At 43.7% G+C, this 18,012-nt stretch overlaps 1 protein-coding gene across 1 annotated transcript in view; it reads left to right on the top strand.

The window, feature by feature from the left end:
- The window catches only part of LOC141121544 (uncharacterized), an 88,328-nt gene that overhangs the window by 8,165 nt on the left and 62,151 nt on the right, over positions 1-18,012 (top strand). The window lies entirely within an intron of this gene.

The following is an 18,012-nucleotide window of genomic DNA, read 5'->3' as shown; positions in this document are numbered from 1 at the left end:
GGGGGGTAATGCAGGCAAGGGGCTTATCAGAATCTTTAAGCCCCCTTTAACAATACAGTGGCCCCTAGATCCTGGCCTGCCATGTGAATGAGTAGGGGTACATAGTACCCCTACTCATTCACTAAAAAAATAGTAAAGCGTAAATAAAAACACAACACGTTTTTTGACAAGTCCTTTATTCAAATATGTGTTTAAAGAGTCCCCGCTGTCTCCACTGCTGAATGTGTCACTTCTTGCTTCAGCCAGAGGTTTGGCTCAGCTGAACACCCATTTAAGTTAGGCCATTTGCCTAACCTCCGAATCAGCATCCTCAGGGAGCTCATCCCTGTTTATGTAGATTCTGGGGTTCAACTGCCTGTATTAGGTTGTGTTTTTCTCCCAGTTAGAGTAGCACAGATATAATGATAACATAGATTGTGCCTGGGTCCCTCTTCTTCGAGCAGATTTGTAGCTGAAGGGTAACATAAAACACTGATTACAGTTTTGCTGGGATGAAAATTAAGGAGGAACATAAAAACCTGAAACCTTTGCTGTAGAAAATACTTCCCTAAGAAACTCTCCAGTGCTACGTATTACCAGAAGCCTAGGCCTATGGTCACTTGGTCGCTAAAGGGTCTGCAAGTCTAAACTTTGAACTTTTTGATTATCAGAGATCACTTGAGCCAGTGCCTAGGCTTGTGGTTATGTTGGCTTCCTAAATGTAAAAGTGATCTGGAAGGAGGACCAAAAGCCCTTTGACTGAAGGGGGAAGGTTTTCCAGCTGGTTGGAAAATCTAGAGAACATCTGCTCACTCAAGTTTCCCTGATCCAGATGGAATCTTGATTTAAGTGAATGAGCCCTTTCATATAATGATCATGTTTTTATATTTTCCAGAACATGCTATAGGGAAACCCTCAAAGGATCTTCTCACTTTATCTCCAGGTTGTAAAATGGAAGATGAGGACATCACAAGAGATTGTGCAGGAGAAAAGACAACGAGCTCAGCTATAGATGGAGGACTTCACAGTGTAGATAGATCACTGAATGCATCTGACGCTGAGAAGCTTCATTCCTGTTCTGAGTGTGGGAAATATTTCCTTCATAAAACAGAACTTGTCATACATTGCAGATCTCATACGGGCAAGAGACCAATTTCCTGCCCTGATTGTGGGAAATGTTTTTCACGGCAATCAGACCTTGTTAGACATCAGAGATCTCACACAGGGGAAAAGCCGTATTCCTGTGCTGAGTGCGGGAAATGTTTTTCACAGAAATCAGGACTTGTTATACATCAAAAATTGCACACATGGGAGAACCAAAATTCCTGTCCTGAATGTGGGAAATGTTTTACAAAAAAATTAGACCTTGTTATACATCAGAGATCTCACACTGGGGGGAATCTGTATTCGTGCCCCGTGTGCGGGAAACGTTTTTTACACAAATCACGCCTTGTTAAACATCAAAGAATTCACACAGGGGAGAAGCCGCATTCCTGCCCCGAGTGTGGAAAATGTTTTTCAGAAAAATCAGGCCTTGTTATACATCAGAGATATCACAGGGGGGAGAAGCCGTATTCCTGCTCTGAGTGTGGGAAATGCTTTTCACGGTTGTTCTGTCTTTGCGCACATCAGAAGACTCACACAGGTGAGAAGCCTTTTCCCTGCCCTGAGTGCGGGAAATGTTTTTTACTCAAATCAGGCCTTGTTATACATGAGAGATCTCACACAGGGGAGAAACCATATCCTTGCCCTGAATGTGGGAAATGTTTTTCAAAGAAATCAGCCCTTGTTGTACATCAGAGATCTCACACAGGGGAGAAACCGCATTCCTGTCCTGAGTGCGGGAAATTTTTTTCACGGAAAACAAGCCTTGATAGACATCAAAGAATGCACACGGGGGAGAAGCCACATTCCTGTCCTGAATGTGGGAAATGTTTTACATGGAAATCACAATTTGATAGCCATCTGAGATCTCACACAGGAGAGAAGCCCTATTCTTGTCCTGAGTGTGGAAAATGTTTTTCAGATAAATCACACCTTATTAGACATCAAAGATTGCACACCGGGGAGAAGCCACATTCTTGCCCTGAATGCGGGAAATGTTATTCACGCAAATCAGACCTTGTTATGCATCGGAAATCTCACACAGGAGTGTAGGGATGAGTTGGACATTCCTGGGTTCAGTTCCTGGTAGGTTCGCTGAACTGCTCCTAAGTTTTGAATGTTAATCCAAAACTCACTAAAGGGAGCAGAACTTTTCAAATCAATTCAGGCCATTTTTATGGCTAATAAGCAAGAGATTGTCTAAGGGCATGGGGAGCTAGGCACTGATTTCACTGACCCAGATATAGTCATGTCCACGTGCAATCAATGAGGTTACCCTGAATACCCCAACCCTATCATTTGTGACAAGTTCCTGTTGGGAGAAGATGCATCAGTGTGGTTTTTTTTTTTTTTTTTGTGAATTGGCAGGCATCGTTCATAGTTGGTGACATGGCTCACTGGACAATGTGATTTATTAATTATTAACATTGTTGACTTTTTTTAAATAAAAGACTTGCCAAAGTTGTGTGTGTGCATTTGTAGCTAAGTGCTTCTTTACTTGCCTTCCTCAGCAGTCAGCACAGGGCCCTTTAATTGCTATTATCCAAAGTGTCCTGGGCTCCCATAATCTCTTGGACATGTCCATAAAAATAAAATTTGCAGCTCTTCCCACCTTCTGGGGTTCTATGGGGCTGTGCCTGATGAAGCAGCTGTCACTGGGTTGGCTAGCTGTGAGCAGGCCATCGAAGGGCATAAGAACAAGCAGCACATAAGTCCCAGTCACATTGGTGGACATTGTCCAGGTAGAGTTGCCAATACAGCCATTCAAGTGGTGTGGCATTGCTCACAGCTCCTTGGACTGCTTTACCAGAGACTTCTGCAGCAAAACCTATTTGCTGTGGGGTTCCAGTCCTCAGCTACCAGGGCTATCCACTGCAGCCAGTCCCCTGACAAAAGAGAGAGAGACTATGTTCCCTCCCAGAGCACCACAAGTATTTGCCTTAATTTTCAGTACATGTTCTACATAGTTTGTTTGCCAGGGACCGTTTCCCTTTGCCCTATCATTGTTTATCTCCACCTAGTGGGTAAATGTAAGAATTGTTGCCGGTATTTCTGTTCCCCTCTTTGGATACCATTTCTTTATAACCCCCAGTTTAATACTGTGTTTCCCTAAAAATAAGACAGGGTCTTATATTAATTCTGGCTACAAAAACACACTAGGGCTTATTTTCAGGGGATGTCTTATTTATTTACTGTATGTACAAAAAAAAAGTTTCTCCCCCTGTCAGCCCAGGAGTCAGCATTGTGAAATTTTATAATCCCAAAAATAAACCTTAGTTAGAAGACCTTGTACAATCATGTACTCTGTTCTGTAAAAAGATTATATAATGTGCAGTTTGTCACCTTGTGTAACTTTACTGTAGAAAATACCTTATTTACAGCACCGCTGGGCGCCCACGTGACCCGTCGGAGCTCTTCTTCCCCACTTCGAATACTGCAGAGGAGGAGGCTGAGATCCGTGCTGACGTCAGCATCAGCGCTGCAGAGGGAAGGGCTGCTGACGTCAGCTGGGAGTAGAAGGGAAGCGCTCCAGCGGGGTCACGTGAGCGCCCAGTGGTGCTGTAAATAAGGTTTTTTCCACAATAAAGTTACACAAGGAGACACACTGCACATTATATAATTTTTTTACAGATATTATTATTTTACAAGTACTTTAACTAGGGCTTATTTTCGGGGTAGGGCTTATATTGCAGCCATCCCAGAAACTCACGCTAGGTCTTATTTTCGGGGTAGGGCTTATTTTTGGGGAAACAGGGTACTAGATATATCTTGTATGCTTCTGTTTTACATACAGTCAGTAAAGGTCAATTAACCACTTAAGGACCAGGCCTCTTTTTTAGATATGTTGTTTACAAGTTAAAAATAGTTTTTTTTTGCTAGAAAATTACTTAGAACCCCCAAACATTATAAATTGTTTGTTTCTAACACCCTAGAGAATAAAATGGCGGTCATTGCAATACTTTCTGTCACACCGTATTTGCGCAGCGGTCTTACAAGCGCACTTTTTTTGAAAAAATACACTTTTTTTTTTTAATGAAAAAATAAGACACCAGTAAAGTTAGCCCATTTTTTTTTTATATTGTGAAAGATAATGTTATGCTGAGTAAATTGATACCCAACATGTCACGCTTCAAAATTGCGCCCGCTCGTGGAATGGCAACAAACTTTTACCCTTAAAAATCTCCACAGGCGACCTTTTAAAAAATTCTACAGGTTGCCTGTTTTGAGTTACAGAGGAGGTCTAGGGCTAGAATTATTGCTCTCGCTCTACCGATCGCGGCGATACCTCACATGTGTGGTTTGAACACCATTTTCATACGCAGGTCGCTACTCACCTATGCGTTCACTTCTGCACACAAGCTCGTCGGGACGGGGCACGTTTAAAAAATTTTTTTTTTTTTCTTATTTATTTTACCTTTTATTTTTTATTTTTACACTGTTCTTTAAAAAAAAATGTGTCACTTTTATACCTATTACAAGGAATGTAAACATCCCTTGTAATAGAAATAAAGCATGACAGGACCTCTTAAATATGAGATCTGGGGTCAAAAAGACTTCAGATCTCATATTTACACTAAAATGCAATAAGAAAAACAAAAAGAAAATGTCATTTAAAAAAATACAAAGAAAAAAAAATGGCCCTTTAAGAGCTATGGGCGGAAGTGACGTTTTGACGTCGCTTCCGCCCTGAAATGATATGAAGACGGGTGGGGGCCATCTTCCCCTCACTCGTCTTCATGTCAGACTAGGGAAAGGATCCGACTGCCTCCGGCGTTGCCGATGGCGCGGTAAGCGGCGGAGGGCACCGAGCGCGGCGGGAGGGGGTGAATCCGCCGCAGAGACCACTTTTATCTTGAAGCAAACCACCCGCTAAAGAAGATACCGGGGTTATGGCAGCTAGCTGCTGCCATAACAACGATACTCCTCTTCAAAGTACCGACGTATAAAGACGATGGGCGGTCCGGAAGTGGTTAATACTGTGTTTCCCTAAAAATAAGACCAGGTCTTATATTAATTCTGGCTAAAAAACACGCTAGGGCTTATTTTTAGGAGATGTCTTATTTATTTACGGTATGTACAAAAAAAAGTTTGTCCCCCTGTCAGCATTGTGAAATTTTATAATCCCAAAAATAAAACTTAGTTAAAATGTAAAAATCATGCACCCTGTTCTGTAAAAAGATTATGTAATGTGCAGTTTGTCACCTTGTGTAACTTTATTGTAGAAAATACCTTATTTAGAGCACCGCTGGGCATCCACGTGACCTGTCGGAGCTCTTCTTCCCCACTTCGAATACTGCAGAGGGAGAGGCCGAGATCCCCGCTGACGCTAGCGTCAGTGCTACAGAGGGAAGAGCTGCTGATGTCAGCTTGGAGTAGAAGAGAAGAGCTCCAGTGAGTCACGTGAGTGCCCAGTGGCGCTGTAAATAAGGTATTTTCCACAATAAAGTTACAAAAGGAGACACACTACACATTATATAACATATATTTTACAGAACAGATAACATTATTTTACAAGTACTTTAACTAGGGCTTATTTTGGGGGTAGGGCTTATATTGCAGCCATCCCAGAAACTCACGCTAGGTCTTATTTTTGGGGTAGGGCTTATTTTTGGGGAAACGGTACCAGATATATCTTGTATGTTTCTGTTCTACATACAGTCAGTAAAGGTCAATTAAACATCACAGTGTGGCCAGTCCTTTGCTGATACCACTGCACAACACTTGGCTTCTACAAATAGGATCAGCCATGTCAGACAACAGGGACAGAAATGGGAGAGTCCATTGGTAACCCCCGACGGAGTTTATTGCCGCAACTGCTTCTTGAAGATTTGTGTCCAGGTTAGAATTTGGACAATTGGAACAGGACATTGAAGAATCTGTTCCAATAATACAGGAATCATGTATTATTGGAACAGACTTTTTAGTGTCCTGTTCCAATTGTCCAAATTCTGACCTGGACCCGAATCTTCAAGCAGCAATTGCGGCAATAAACCCCATTGGGGGTTACTAATGGGCTCTCCCATTGCACCATTTCTGTCCCTGTTGTTTGACATGGCTGATCCTATTTGTAGAAGCCAAGTGTTGTGTAGCAGTAATAACACAGGATTCCTCCAAGAGGCAAAGCTGACTATTTTTCAAATTCTTTATTTACCGAAAATAAAGCATCCATCAGAGCAGAGCAATACAAAGTCTGGGTGGTATATCATTTCCACATATGGAGGGGCACAGGAAATGTCAAACATCAGACACCATAAATAGGTAAATGAAAACTCTCATGCAAGATCACGGAGATAACCAAAGTAAATATAACACAGCTCACTCGGATGGATACTTCCCAATTTTGATAGAGGGAAGAGGAAAATAACGTAAAAGATGCCTACAAGCACCAGAAAGAGGGGAAGAAGCTGGGGGGGGGGAGAAGCAGGAAAAAAGGGGGGAATAAGTAGGAAAAAAGGGGGGTTGTTAATGTGGGGTGATGGCGTGCACGTGTGCATCAGCAATAGGGGCAGGAAGACCTCAGTCTCCAGACCAGTTTTCCAATAGAGCCTTGCCCTCGTCCGAATAGACATACATGTTTCAATATGACCATGTTTTGGGCAATAAGCATCAGGTCTTCTAGAATGTTAATGTTCCTTACTTTGTTGAGCACATGGCAACGGAGAGAGGGTTGGAATCCTTCCAGAACAATGTAATACAAACCACCCCAAAGCACCTTATCCCCATGTTGATGAGGACAAGGGCCTCTTCCCGACAACCCTGGCCGTTGGTTGTCGGGGTCTGTGGGCGCGGGCTTATCAGAATCCGGGAGCCCCCTTTAATAAGGGGGCCCCTAGATCCTGGCCCCCCACCCTATGTGAATGAGTATGGGGTACATTGTACCGCTACCCATTCACCTGGGGGAAAAAAGTGTCAATAAATAAAACACACTAGACAGGTTTTTAAAGTAATTTATTAGGCAGCTCCGGGGATCTCTTCTGACTTGGGGGGGTCTCTTCCAACTTCTCTGCTCTCTCCAGCCTCTTCTCCCACTCTCCGGTATCTTCTGCCAGGCTCCTCCGCTATCTTCTGCTCTTTTGCTAGCGTTGGCCCGGTTTTCTCCGGCGTCTTCTTCCCTCCGTTCTTCTTCCGATGTTGACACGACGGAGATGACCGGGCCAACGCTAGCAAAAGAGCAGGCAAAAGAGCAGAAGATAGCAGAGGAGCAAGGCAGAAGACACCGGAGAGCGGGATAAGAACCGGAGACTGGGAGAAGAGGCCAGAGAGAGCAGAGAAGTCGGAAGAGACCCCCGGAGCTGCCTAATAAATTACTTTAAAAACCGGTCTAGTGTGTTTTTTTTATTGACACTTGGCTCCTTATTAAAGGGGGCTCCCGGATTCCGATAAGCCCCCCGCCCGCAGACCCCCGACAACCAACGACCAGGGTTGTTGGGAAGAGGCCCTTGTCCTCATCAACATGGGGACAACGTGCTTTGGGGTGGGGGGGCCGCAGAGTCTCACTAAAGGGCACTATCTCAGCACAGTCCAGCCCGCAGGCACCTGCAGGTGTACCCTGATCACCCCGGGCAACAGTAGACATTTCCAGGCACACTTTACTGTCTATAGCAGGAGTTTGGAGCAGAAGTTCAAGATGCCCCGCATTTGCAGAGCACTGCGCATATTTGTAATCCAGTGTGGAATGTCCAGAATTAGCAGGCGCTGGACATATTTGTAATCCATGGGCGTGATCACCCGCCGTGGTTGCCACGGGTGACAGCACATGCCTAAATTGCAGGATTAGTATAGACGTCCGCCCCAGCACTGGTTGCGGCAGCTGGGTAAGCAGACAGAAATAACTGGTAATGATTCCCGCTGGTTGCTATGGGCAACAGCACCTATTTTTACAGTTCTGAATAGCAGGCAAAGCACACAAGTCCTTCCCAGGGTTCAGTTCCTCAATACTGGTGGAACAAACACAGTTCCCCGGCTCGGTTCCTGCTAGGGGCAACGGCTGGCAGTCACACATGACACACGGGTCCCGGAACGAGCCCCCAAATGTAGCGGTACTCCCATAGGGGCTGCTAAAAGTTGTGACCCACCTGTCAGCCTGCCCAGCCTGCCATTCATTTCTTAATCGCCTTGGAGACAATGAACAGTCCAGATGTTTGTTTTGTTATTTTATTGAGGCATTTAAACTTGGACAGGGATAGGAGTATATGGGATGCCCAGTAGAACGAACAATTGGTTGATTGTATTTTCAATCAGTTGGGACAACTATACACGCTTTACAGCTCCAGTCTCCTCCAGCACAACACTTGTTTGCAGACTGCTTCTCTCTCTCTCTCTCTCTCCTGCACAACACTTCACTTCCAGGTACAGCTAGCTAGGGAGGAGGTAGAATCTTTATGGGTAGAGCTCCAAAGGGATGAAGCTAAGGGGAAAATAATACTGGGAGTATGCTATAGGCCCCCTAACCTGAGAGAGGAAGTGGAGACGGATCTCCTATCACAAATTGGATTAGCAGCGAGGATGGGAAGTGTTATCATAATGGGGGATTTTAATTATCCAGACATAGACTGGGCGGAGGGAACCGCGCATTCATTTAAGGCTCGCCAGTTCCTTAGTGTCTTGCAGAACAATTTTATGGGTCAGATGGTAGACGCACCAATTAGAAATAAAACATTACTAGATCTACTGATTACCAACAATACAGACCTGATAACAGATGTGGAAATACGGGGCAATTTAGGTAACAGCGATCACAGGTCAATTAGTTTCAGTATAAATCACACAAATAGGAAACATGAAGGGAACACAAAGACACTGAATTTCAAAAGAGCCAACTTCCCTAAACTACAAACCTTGCTAAAAGGCATAAATTGGGATAAAATATTAGGAACAAAGAATACGGAGGAGAGATGGGTTTGCTTTAAGAGCATATTAAATAAGGGCATTAGCCAATGTATCCCATTGGGTAATAAATTTAAAAGAGCGAACAAACATCCTGGATGGCTTAACTCCAATGTAAAAATGCATATAAAAGCAAAGGAGAAGGCCTTCAAAAAATACAAGGTTGAGGGATCATCCTTAGCATTCAGAATTTATAAAGAATGCAATAAGAAATGTAAGGGTGCAATTAGGACGGCTAAGATAGAACATGAAAGACACATAGCGGAGGAGAGCAAAAAAAATCCCAAGAAATTCTTTAAGTATGTAAACAGTAAAAAAGGGAGGACAGACCATATTGGCCCCATAAAGAATGAGGAAGGACATCTGGTTACAAAGGATGGGGAGATGGCAAAGGTATTGAATTCATTCTTCTCCTCAGTCTTCACGAGTGAATCGGGGGGCTTCAGTAACCAAAACTGCAGTGTTTATCCTCATGACACAACACAGGAAGCACCTACATGGTTAACAGAGGACGGAATTAAAATTAGACTTGAGAAACTTAACATTAATAAATCACCGGGACCAGATGGCTTGCATCCGAGGGTACTTAGGGAACTCAGTCAGGTGATTGCCAGACCGTTGTTCCTAATTTTTACAGACAGTCTATTGACTGGAATGGTACCAGCTGATTGGAGAAAAGCCAATGTAGCACCAATATTTAAAAAGGGCCCAAAAAACATCCCTGGGAATTACAGACCAGTTAGCCTAACATCAATAGTATGTAAACTCTTGGAGGGGATGATAAGGGACTATATACAAGATTTTAGTAATAAGAATGATATCATTAGCAGTAATCAGCATGGATTCATGAAGAAGCGTTCTTGCCAAACCAATCTATTAACCTTCTATGAGGAGGTGAGTTGCCATCTAGATAAAGGAAGGCCCGTAGACGTGATGTATCTGGATTTTGCGAAAGCATTTGACACAGTTCCCCATAAACGTTTACTGTACAAAATAAGGTGCGTTGGCATGGACCATAGGGTGAGTACATGGATTGAAAACTGGCTACAAGGGCGTGTTCAGAGGGTGGTGATAAATGGGGAGTACTCAGAATGGTCAGGGGTGGGTAGTGGGGTTCCCCAGGGTTCTGTGCTGGGACCAATCCTATTTAATTTGTTCATAAACGACCTGGAGGATGGGATAAACAGTTCAATCTCTGTATTTGCAGACGATACTAAGCTAAGCAGGGCAATAACTTCTCCGCAGGATGTGGAAATCTTGCAAAAAGACCTGAACAAATTAATGGGGTGGGCGACTACATGGCAAATGAGGTTCAATGTAGAAAAATGTAAAATAATGCATTTGGGTGGCAAAAATATGAATGCAATCTATACACTGGGGGGAGAACCTCTGGGGGAATCTAGGATGGAAAAGGACCTGGGGGTCCTAGTGGATGATAGGCTCAGCAATGGCATGCAATGCCAAGCTGCTGCTAATAAAGCAAACAGAATAATGGCATGCATTAAAAGGGGGATCAACTCCAGAGATAAAACGATAATTCTCCCGCTCTACAAGACTCTGGTCCGGCCGCACCTGGAGTATGCTGTCCAGTTCTGGGCACCAGTCCTCGGGAGGGACGTACTGGAAATGGAGCAAGTACAAAGAAGGGCAACAAAGCTAATAAAGGGTCTGGAGGATCTTAGTTATGAGGAAAGGTTGCGAGCACTGAACTTATTCTCTCTGGAGAAGAGACGCTTGAGAGGGGATATGGTTTCAATTTACAAATACTGTACTGGTGACCCCACAATAGGGATAAAACTTTTTCGCAGAAGAGAGTTTAATAAGACTCGTGGCCACTCATTACAATTAGAAGAAAAGAGGTTTAACCTTAAACTACGTAGAGGGTTCTTTACTGTAAGAGCGGCAAGGATGTGGAATTCCCTTCCACAGGCGGTGGTCTCAGCGGGGAGCATTGATAGCTTCAAGAAACTATTAGATAATCACCTGAATGACCGCAATATACAGAGATATGTAATGTAATACTGACACATAATCACACACATAGGTTGGACTTGATGGACTTGTGTCTTTTTTCAATCTCACCTACTATGTAACTATGTAACATGGTTAGGCCCAACACTGGCTTTAAAAGCCTTTACAGTTTACCACTTTAGATTGACAGAGAAGGCCTGGTGCTAGAATAACTGGCCATAATCTGACGTTTGTGGTGATACCTCACATGTGTGGGACATTTTGCTGTTTGCATGCATGCGAGACCAACGTGGGGGACCTGGGCACTTAAAATTTTATTTTTATTTTACTTACTTTATTTTTAAACTGTTGCTTAAATTTTTTTAATCACTTTTATTGCTCTCAAAAGGAATGTAAACATCCTTTGTGACAGCAATGTAGACAGATCTGCTCAAAAAGCAAGAGGAAGAAACTGTGGACAAAAGAAACATATTATAATTTTTGTTATTATTATACAGGATTTATGTAGCACCAACAATTTGCGCAGTGCTTTATAATATAAAGAGATACTACAATTACAATACAGTTCAATACAGAAGGAATAGGAGAGCCGTGATCATGGAGCTTCCAATTTAAAGGAAGGGGGAGGTGGTACAAAAGGTCAAATCTGCTGGGGATGATCTGATGGCATTGGCCCAAGAATAGTTTTTAGGTGGAGGTGGGGTAGGCTTTCCTGAATAAATGAGTTTTCAAGCATCGTCTAAGAGCAGACAGGATGGGAGCTAACTGGACATACTGTGGTAGGGAGTTCCAGAGGATGGGAGAGGCTCTGGGGAAGTCCTGGTGGCGAGCATGGGATGAGATAACAAGGGAGCTAGAGAGTAGGAGGTCTTGGGAGGAGCGGAGTGGATGATTTGAGAGCTATCTTGAGATAAGTAAAAAGGGGGAAAAGGGTAGATTGGGACTTTAATTGAGGCACGCGGGTTTGTTTAATAATTTGTATAGACTGTAAATAAATTGAGTGTCACAATCCCAGGGGGCAATTCATGATAGTGATAATTATTATTATATCAACTTATGTTGAACCCTTTTTATGATTGTATTTCTACATCATAGATGCTTTATTATACTATTGAATCATGTTTACTAATATCACTATCATGAATTGCCCCCTGGGATTGTGACACTCAATTTATTTACAGTCTATACAAATTATTAAACAAACCCGCGTGTTCAACATAAGTTGATATAATAATAATTAATTTATTGATACAAGGTTGTTCACTAAACATGGCTTGTGACACACATTATATTTCATAGCAGAAAACGAATAAATACAGATAAAAAATAAAAATATTCATATCCCCTCATGTTATTTTTCCATTCATACAGTCTGTGGAAGTTGAGCCTGATGTGTCGCAGTGATGCTCTCCCGGGGCTGCTTTCCCTCCCCCCGCCCAACAGACCCTGGGTGGGCGGGGCCTAACCTTGGCCCCCTTTTTACATATATATGCAGGGATGGAGGCATGTGGGTGCTTGATTAAGGGTTTAGGTCATATTCATTTTTTAGCTCAAGATGAGGTAGCTGGGGGCCACCATACGAAGGAACCATATCATATTCATTAATAGTGAACAGGTTGGGTGCCTTGATAATTGCGGCAAAATTGCAATGCGATTGGGGTGCCATTGGCATAGCTCCAAGAAAATAATCCCATACTCGGTCATGTGGGGTCATCTGGAATGGTGCGGTCTGTACATTTTTGTACTATCCGGCGAACTTCCTTCCAGAAGTCTGCAATCTTGGGGCATGACCAGAGAATATGGGTTTCTCGTTCTCTCTGGCAGAACCAACAGAGATCAGATGTTGTGGGAAAGAATTTATGTTGTAGCGATGGGGTTCTATACCACCTTGATAGAATTTTGTAGTTGGTCTCTTGGATTTTGGTGCAGATGGAAGACTTATGTGTAAATCTGAGGATGTGGTGCCGTTTGTTGGCACTGAACTGGCAGTTCAGTTCCTTTTCCCACTTAATGAGGTCTGGAGGTTGGTATTCCGCTGGGGGTGTAATTAACAAGGTGTAGGTGTGTGTGGTAGAACTCCAGCTTCTGTACAGAGTTCTTCCAGTGTCATGAGGGGTTGGCTAGAATTGTTAGGAGGCAGTATGGTTCTTAGGAAGTGGCAGAGCTGAAGCGATCTTAGGAAGTCCAGGCAGAACGGGCCTGTGGGGTCCAAGAATTCTGCAATATTCTTCCAACAACCCATTGAGCTGAAGTGGAAAGCCTGGAAGAGGCCTGAATCGCCTAGACCACGAAAGACTGCGCGAACGCGGTGACATCAGCACGTCACTCCTCCCAAATGAATGTGCTGACGTCACCGCGTTCACACAGGTCACGGAGTGACGGGCTGCATTGGAGAGCCGGCGGGCTTGATTTTTTATGCTCTGTTTATCTACTTAAGTGTAAGTGCAATACATTTTTTCATATTAAAATTACCGTTGGATTGTACGCTATGGAAGCCTTTTATTTCTTTATGGGGATCGTGTGGCATTATGTTCCTTTGAGTGGTGGAAACCTATGAAGAAACTGAGGCTGTGACTGTTGCTATGTTTAGCAAAGGCCCGGGCTGGGCATTAAGCCAAAAGCGCTTGTGATCTCCCGTAATAGGAGATCATAGGAAGTCGGTAAGTGGCAGTGTGTCTAGTGGTGGAAGTCATCTCTCTCTTTCATATCACATTCCTTGGGTGCATCGTTCGTCATTTCACATTGATGTTACCACATTGGATGGACTTTATTTATTTGTTGTTACTTTCCACCCATTCAATCACAAATTTTATAAATTAGTGCAACTTATTTATTGGGAAAAATGTTAATCTTTGCTCGTTGGCGAACAAAGTCCACAAATAAAGAGAATGGCGGGAAAGGGACGTTATGCTTTTGCTTGTAGTTGGAGCCTTGTGTAACCCAAATTTCTTGAAGGCTTTAAGCCAATTTTTGCACTATGGGGTTAACAACATGGGCTGTATCTAGAAAGGCAAGGCCTGGCAAATCTCCTTCTGCCTTGACTATTTGGAGCTCTGTCACCAAGTCGCTTAACTCTCTCAGCTTCTGGAAGCCTTTGTTAGGAATCTTAGGGAAGTCCTCTATTCTTTTAAAGAGTGAATTTTCTATGGCTTCTGGGGAACCGTAACACTCATCAATTCTCTCCCATAACATGTTCAGTCCTCTGCTTGGGTAGTTTACATTGATGTCTCTGATTCTTCTTGCATGCTCTGCTGACTCATTCCCCAGCCATTTGACTAAGAGATCGGCCTCCTCACTTGCTGATATAGAGCTAGATCTTTTATTGCATTTCTGAAGGACAATCGCCATGCTCTAAAGCCTTCAGGTTGATCATTAAACCTTGTGAGTCCTTTTGTCAACAGCGCACGCTGTGCAAAGAACTTGAGGAAATCCAACATACCTTGGTCTTTGTGTGAGTAGTCTGGAGGTGCTCTGCTGTGCGGGGCACCTGGTGGGTATTTGTGGTCCTCAGAAATGCTGTCGCTGTGATTTCTACCCTACAACCCTTCCTTTCTGAAGTGGGTGAGTGTATCATAGGGGTTTGATAGCTTGGATGCAGGTTGCACTGAAAGCTGACTGAGTATGGGATTATTTCCTTGTTTGATGTAGGGTGTATGGACGGCAGGAGTCGACTCTACTCTTGGAGCTGAATGCAGGCAGTCATCTGGCTTGGCATGTTGCAGCACATAGTCTGTAGTACGTTGTGAATTGTCATGATGATCAAGTTTAATCTCAAGTATGTTGCTGAGTCTCTCACTGGTGGGGTTGGCAAGTTCCTCTAAGATCTCTGCCTCAGCTACTGCTGCCGCTGCCTCCTTCTCTGCAGCCAATTTCTCTAATACAGCTTCTATTTATTTTTCAGCAAAGGAGGCCTTTACTTTTGCAGCTTCTGCTTTTGCGTGGGCAATAGCGACCATGTTGCTGCTCAGTGACCTTTTTGAGCTCCTGGAGCTAACCGAAACTTGGGACCTCGTCTCTTATAGTTCTTACTTTTTCTCTGATATGATGTTTTGCAATGTGGAGGCCTGTTAAAGACTGCTGTTTCACTAGCCTTCTGTGTGCAAGCCTGTTTGGAGCTGCCGTTTTACTGTCCTGCCTTCATTACACGTGGCTGAGGTATAATTAGACAGACAGCTAACTCTCCACCCTTAACAACCCATTGAGGCAGACGCTAGGTCCTTTTTTTCAACTTTTATTGCAGGGAAGTTAGAGTAAAAGTAAAGCATAAAAGAAATAACATACAATCAGTGTATACAATATACAAAATACTGTATTTATCGGCGTATAACACGCACAGGTGTATAACACGCATATTAATTTTAAGAGGGAAGTTTCAGGAAAAAAATTAAAATGTAATAAGGATTTAATATTTAAGCAACATAAGGGTCAGTGCCCATCTGCAGCCTCACCATTGCCATCAATGCAGCCTGATTAATGCCCATCTGCAGCCTCACAAGTGCCATCAATGCAGCAGCCTCACCACTGCCATCAATGCAGCAGCCTCACCGTTGCCATCAATGCAGCAGCCTCACCATTACCTTCAATGCAGCAGCTTCCTATTACAGAGGCCGCCAAGTAAGCAGGAGATTCTCACAAAGTTTAATCTGATGGCGCTCGTCCCGCCCCCCTCCCTGTCCCCTCCGAGGCAGCTAAAATTGAAGTATTGGCATATAACACGCACACACTATTTGCACCCAATTTTCATGGTGAAAAAGTTAGTGTTATACGCCAATAAATACAGTATACAGTCCTAAAACACTAGTCTAACTAGGGAAAGGGGTTATAAACATACCGGGATGTTTCCGTTAGACTGACGATAGAATGCAGCTGAATAGGTGTGGAGTCCTCTGGAGAAGATGCATGGATGAAAATAAGAAGATGGCTACTGGGGGCTATCTCTTATGCCGTGTACACACAATCGGACTCTCCGTCAGAGTAGACTCTCCGTCAGTGTAGACTCTGACGGTCTTTCCGACGGAGTTCCGCTGAAACGGACTTGCTTACACATGATCACACCAAAGTCCATTCGTTTAGAACGCGATGACGTACGACAGGACTAGAAAAAGGAAGTTCAATAGCCAGTAGCCAATATCTCCCCCTGCGTCGTTTTTGGTCCGTCGGACTAGCATACAGATGAACGGTTTTCCCGATAGGGATTGAGTCCGTCGGAAAGATTTGAAACATGTTCTATTTCTAGGTCCGTCATTATTTGAGAAAGAAAAAGTCCGATGAAGCCCACACACGACCGTAATGTCCGACGGAATGATTCCGTCGGAGCTTTTCTGCCGGAAAGTCCGGTCGTGTGTACCCGGCATTAGACCTCATGGTATAGTCCACTAGAATGATGGGAAACTACGGTGACTTTCATGCAACAATCTGTCTACCTACAGTAAATTATTCTATAAAACTATAAATACACTAGATGGCAATATCACATTTCACTTACATACCATTAGCATATTCAACAATTAACAAAGAACATATGAAGCTCTTGCTGAAGGCATGACACTTTCACTATCAGAAAGGAGATGACGGCTCCCAACAGTCTGGTATAATTGCTGTGCCTGGTGATGGAACCCAGAGATTATTCCAGCAGTCATCACTAGGGTTGCCACCTCATCCCTTTAAACCCGAACACATATTAATTGCACGGGTTCTGTGGCTGATTAAGGTGGTAATTAAACTCACTTTGTGCCTTATCTGCATTTAATTAGCCTCAGAACCTGTGTAATTCAGATGTCTTTGGGTTTAAAGCAGGGGTCAAACTGGCGGTGCGCCAGATGTTGCAATACTACAAGTCCCATCATGCCTCTGCCTGTGGGAGTCATGCTTGTAACTGTCAGCCTTGCAATGCCTCATGGGACTTGTAGTTTCGCAACAGCTGGAGGGCCACCAGTTTGAGACCCCTGGTTTAAAGGGATGAGGTGGCAACACTAGTCATCACCTCAATGCCACTCTGCACAGAGTCCTGGTAACCTACGGAATGTAGAATCAAGGACACTTGGAACCAATGACAAGGCTGAGTTCACACTATGAGGCTGGGTTCACACTAGTGCGAATTGGATGTGGTTTTCTCTGCATCCAATTCGCGTGACAAGAGATTGTGACTAACAAGATATTTGGGGGGGCACACCCTAAAAGATGCATTAAAGATGGTGCAGCCATAAGACCATACAATAGAAGAAAATATTACAGCGTACACATGCAAAAAAGACATTTACTTCCAGCAAGGCTAGTTTAAAAACACCTAAACATTTTCAAAAAACATTATCAAAAAATATGGGGATTTGGTCACATCATATTGCTATATGGTGCTAAGCCCACTTACTGCATTAAAGTACCCCATGATTAGTGGGTCCTACACTATCCATAGACTGGGAGATCCTGCATCTCTGAACCATGGGAGAAATACACTCTTCTAAATGGGAGAATCTTGAGGTCTCCACCCATGACACAAGTGGACACTAATGAGAGGTACTTGATGAGGGAGATTGTGACTGGCTCTCAATTGTCTTTGAATAGTTTCAGGGCCGAATTCAAGCAAAAATTCGGCCCTCATTCGTCCCTGAAGCGGAGCACAGGGACGCACCGGACCTTGGGTTTCCACCTCATTCCTTTAAAACCGAACACATATTAATTACACAGGTCCTGGGGCTAATTTAATGCACATAAGGCGCTGAGTGAGTTTAATTACCACCTTAATCACCTTAACCTGCTGCGAGCTGCATCCGTCTTATAGGGCGTACACACGGTCGGACTTTGTTCGGACATTCCGACAACAAAATCCTAGGATTTTTTCCGACGGATGTTGGCTCAAACTTGTCTTGCATACACACGGTCACACAAAGTTGTCGGAAAATCCGATCGTTCTGAACGCGGTGAAGTAAAACACGTACGTCGGGACTATAAACGGGGCAGTGGCCAATAGCTTTCATCTCTTTATTTATTCTGAGCATGCGTGGCACTTTGTCCGTCGGATTTGTGTACACACGGATTTTGTTGTCGGAAAATTTTATCTCCTGCTCTCCAACT

Source organism: Aquarana catesbeiana, unplaced genomic scaffold (genome assembly GCF_042186555.1).
Source record: "Aquarana catesbeiana isolate 2022-GZ unplaced genomic scaffold, ASM4218655v1 unanchor225, whole genome shotgun sequence".
In the NCBI taxonomy this organism is placed as follows: domain Eukaryota; kingdom Metazoa; phylum Chordata; class Amphibia; order Anura; family Ranidae; genus Aquarana; species Aquarana catesbeiana.
Note: the sequence above shows the minus strand (reverse complement) of the source record. Positions and strands in the feature narration are given on the sequence as shown.